Consider the following 4,780-nt stretch of genomic DNA (forward strand, 5'->3'; position numbering starts at 1 on the left):
TTTACCTGCGTATCAAACCAGATGAATCCGAGACGAGACGGAGCGAAAGGGAAAGCTCTTTTTTCATGGCGCTGTGTGGGCACGGATTATAACATAGTTCCGTGGGGGACTGGGAATTAAGAGATGAGACCGGAGTGGTGACCAACCACAAGGCCTTTGTCCTCTTGGTGAACAGGCGCAAGAAGAGTCTAGCTCTGGAGAGTCATGGGGGCGCTTCGTCCAGACTGCGACTATATACAAAAAAGGGGCTTAGCAACTGGCCGGTCTGTCTTGTCACGCAAAGTACCCGGCGACGATCGGGGCTAAGTACTGGACCGAGGTGGCATTTGCCGATTAATGGCTAAGACATGAAATACGTCTGCGAACTGTGGACCCTGAGGAACCCGGACCTGGATCGAGTACGGTTCTCTGTGGTGCGACGGTCTAGTCCGTTCGACTACGCGAAAGAATCACTCACAGTAGACGCAAGCAATGTGAAATGTACCTTGTGGTGCACAATGGGATATTGATGTGGGACTTAATGTGAGTGATACAAGAAGAAGGCAGAAACAGTGTTTTTTTTTGTTTTTTTTTTCCACCGTACTAAGGACAGTTGTGATCTGTAAGTACAAGTCTGTGTTGGTGTAACAATAAACTATTCACCTGGATTTGTCTGTGAGAGTGCTTTTCTGTGCCCTACTCCTTTGTGGGACATTTTGTTCCAACAATATTAATTTCAACTCTATATGAGTTATAGTGAGTTATAAGGGTTTGTGATTTTCATCCCGTCTTGGGACTCACAGGGTTCTTGTCCCCATATCGTCAGGTGCTCCACTAGGACCCTCACATAAAGGGAACATATAGAAACAATTTCTTTCACCAGTGTTTATTGCCTTTAAATACACAGATAAACAACAATGATACAGGAGCACTGTACTACACAGACACAAAGACATCTTCCATTCGTCATCTTTATAATGTTGGGAATATCAAACACAGTGAGGGAGAAGGGGCCGTGCCAAGAACCCGATTGGCCACTCTACCATAAAGACTGATGGTGGATGCTGCAGAGATGGTTTAGTTCGTTCTGGACGGTTCTCCCATCTCCACAGAGGAACTCTGGAGCTCTGTCAGATGTGGCCATCGGGTTCTTGCCAAGGCCCTTCTCCCTCATCTGTGTTGATATTCCCAACATTATAAAGATGCGAATGTAATATGTCCTTTGTGTATGTGTAGTACATTGCGTCCTGTATCATGTTGTTTATCTGTGTATTATAAGGCAATAAACACTGGTGAAAAGAACTGTTCTAATGTTTTCCCTTTATTGTAGATGGGTCCTAGTTTGAGCACTGACGATTGGGACAAGACCCTTGTGATGTCCCAAGACGGAGATGGAAATCACAACCGTTTTTTATAACTCCATCCTATAACTCATATAGAGTTGAAATGTAATATTGGTGTAACACCTGTTCACAAAGAGTATGGCAACAGAAAAGCACTCTCACCTACAATCCCGGGTATATAGTTTAATTGTACACAAACACAGACTTGTATTACAGATCACACTGTCCTTAGTACTGGTGGCACTGTTTCTTGCCTTCTTCTTTTCACTCACAGTTAAGATCCCCATCAATATCCCATTTTCACACAGGTAGCATTTCACATTGCTGCTCTACTGTGAGAGGGGGGTGGGGGGGGGGGGGGGGGGGGGTGAGTCTTGTCGCAGTCGATCGGACTAGACCGTCGCACACAGACGAACCCGTACTCGGAATCCAGGTCTCGGGTTCTTCAGGGTCCACAGTTTCGCAGACGTATTCTCTTAGCCATTAATCGGCAATCCACCTCGGTCCAGTACTTAGCCGATCGCGCCGGGATCTTTGTGACCCGGCCAGCTTCATACCCATTTTGTAATAGTCGCAGTCCTTGAGAATAAGCGCCCCCGACTCTCCAGAGTAGACTCTTCATCTCTTGGCATCCAAGAGGAAAAGGCCGTGTGGTTGGTCACAACTCCCGGTTCATCATCTCTTAATTCCCAGTCCCCTCGGACTATGTTTAGATCGGTCGCTCACACGCGCCATGACAAAGGAGCTTTCCTTCGCTCCGTCTCGTCTCGGATTACATCTGGTTTGTACGCGAGTAAAGAGTCCTGCCTGCGTCGGTTCATCTTCTCATGAAACGACCGTAACTGCCCCTCGTACCATTCCTTTCTTGTACGCATTACTCACTGCTTGATTCCCGGCCATGACACGTTTCTGGTCTTTGCTCTGTGCCACGCTATATTTCCGCGCAGTTCGTCTAGTAGGGCTCGGGGACCTCTCCTCCTGCTGACACAAGATCTTCCTCTTCACACCGGTACACGGCGGGGTAGCCGACTCGGAGCCGGATAGCGGACTCTGTCAGATGCGGGGCATACGTTTCGAAAAAAAAAGATGTAAGCACACCGCCTTTGTACTGACACAGCCCTTGTCTACCATGAGCCCCCAACTGCATACAATCTGTCCGGGCGTTCGACTCAAAAAAACTAGACAGAAGGTGGCGGTAGAGAGATCCCCTTATCCCGACACTGTACAGTTGCATAGCTACTGTTGTCTTAAAGTTGACTGTTAGCGTGCTTTGTCCAGAATGACTCGAATGAGTCGTGTTCCTTTCGAGTCATCGGAAGCAGGTACTCGTCCTCAGCGCCCGATGTCCGCAGCGCACTCGGAACCTATCGTCACTCGAGCCCAGTCCTACACCTAAGCTTGGGTGGGTTCTTGTCAGGATGTCATAACAGCAGCTCCCCGAAGGTCGAATGTTGCAGTGTCTCGCTCTCCTCGCGGTAGCTTCTTATTGTCTAGCCTCATGGTAATGCCCTCGCGGACCTACCAGCCGTCAGCACGGCCACCAGGTCGAGTCTCCGGTGCAGCACGTCACATACCTTTCAGAACGTTTGCCAAATCCCAGAGCAACGTGTCGGCCTCTATGCCCTTACACGCTTAGACGAGGCGTCTCTCAGCGTAGACAATTGTACAGGTCTCGGGTCCGCTAAGGTTGGCCACAAGCTGCCCTCGTGTTCCCTCAGGCCTGTCTATTCGAGGCCGTCGGCATAACTGGCATCTAGGTCTGACAGTTCTACACTCAGGAGGGTTTCCAGCTCTTCCGAACGCTCGGCAAGAAGACAGTCGTCCTGGCACCCTGGTACTCCGGTATTCTGTGGAAAGAACACCGGTTTCGACCGAGGTTCCCTCTAGGAGCTGATCCTCAGAGGAGTCACCCTTGGAGCCGTCACTAGAAACAAACTGTTTTTCTACCATGTCGGCCAAAAAGCTTCATCATGGTGTATTCTATGGCGCACAGAATTACGCTTACAGAAGTCAATGTGAGTCGCGCGGGTGTTCTTTTAGTCTCATTTCCCTCACAGCAGGTTTAGGAGGCTCTCGTCAGTCTTTACAAGGACTACAACTGAACTTGCCCTGTCCTTTCCGAGATTAACACTTCGCCAGGTTCTGGCCATGCTAACTATGGACTCCCTGAGGATCATCCCAGATATAGTCAGTCTCCTTCCCTTGTGGATTACCATGAGATGGTCTATCAGAGTCCAATCCTGTTTTTCCACGTTTGCGATCATTCAACTGCGTCCAGGTGAGGGTTTGCGATCTCGCGTGATGGCCTTGTTTTTCAACCCCATTTCGGTCATGGTGTTATTCAGTGGAACGGGCGCGGGACTGAGTAGGTCGAAAGTTTGTCTAGAGGCACAGTGGAACCGGGCATATGTAGCCCTGGGCTCCGCTGTACGGTTGGAGCTCTCGGCCCTCGCTGGAGACAATGGGCCCTGCTACAACGAACTGCTCTAGTGCTTGCGACACGCGAGCCTGTTGGATGGTTTGGGAAAAAAAAAAAAAAAAAAAACAAGGAGCTATGCCGGTGCTAGCAAGGACACGAGATGTGCGTTTAGTACTCTTTACCCTGGTCGATTCCAAACAGGATAGACTGAATCGACTTCTCGGGTGATTGTCACCGTACACTCTTCCGGTGTTCACTTTCGCTTGGTGAAAAGTAGGTTCCTGTAACACAGATCCGGTGGCTCAATCGGGGGGACTCTCCCCTTGCATTTGACGCTCCGCTTCCTCGAGTCTCTCGACTCTCATGTTCACACCGTAGGAGCCAGACGTTGAGCACCTGGTAGCAGAAACAGTTCAGCACGGAACTTGCGGCGCATGTCTTAGAGATCGTTTGGCCTTAACACTCCGTAGTGTAACCTGGTTGGTGCCTGGTCTGACTATCACCAGATACGCAGCAACCGCTCTGCCATGCTGGGTACGTGAGCGAGAACATCGCCACGTAAGCCACAGTTTGCGTGTTGTATGCCACAAGGTGGCCTTGTCAGAATGTCCTTTGTTTCTGGTCTTAATCTCCAGCAGTGCTACGTTTCCGTTTACGGTGTCGTGGGCCACTAGGTCCACCTCTGTGTAGAAGCCCATGTGCAGTGGATGGACTTTGTGCAGCCCCCGTACAGCCGTTGTGGTACGTGTAGGATCCGGGTTTACGGGACCTATCGGGCGTGGCTACACCAGCAACCTTGAGGCCTGCAATGGGAGAAGACGCAGAGCCTCGAGCTGCGTGAGAATGAGGCGGGATACGTGCCTACGTCGCACATTCCTCTTCTTTTCCGTTTAACACGCCCTTGCACGAGAGTCTAGCCGGGCAACGCTATGCCTGTGGACATACGGCTTCCTATCCCACAGGCCGTCTGCAGGCGTCTGAGTCAGGGCTCTACACTGAACAGTTCAGCAGCGCTTCCTTGAACGCAGACCCTTGTAAT

At 50.3% G+C, this 4,780-nt stretch overlaps 1 pseudogene; it reads left to right on the top strand.

Moving 5' to 3' along the window:
* The first annotated feature begins 347 nt into the window (after positions 1-347).
* Positions 348-4,780, top strand: part of LOC120026235 — a 10,524-nt pseudogene continuing 6,091 nt past the window's right edge.

The sequence above is a fragment of the Salvelinus namaycush genome, chromosome 31 (assembly GCF_016432855.1).
Source record: "Salvelinus namaycush isolate Seneca chromosome 31, SaNama_1.0, whole genome shotgun sequence".
In the NCBI taxonomy this organism is placed as follows: domain Eukaryota; kingdom Metazoa; phylum Chordata; class Actinopteri; order Salmoniformes; family Salmonidae; genus Salvelinus; species Salvelinus namaycush.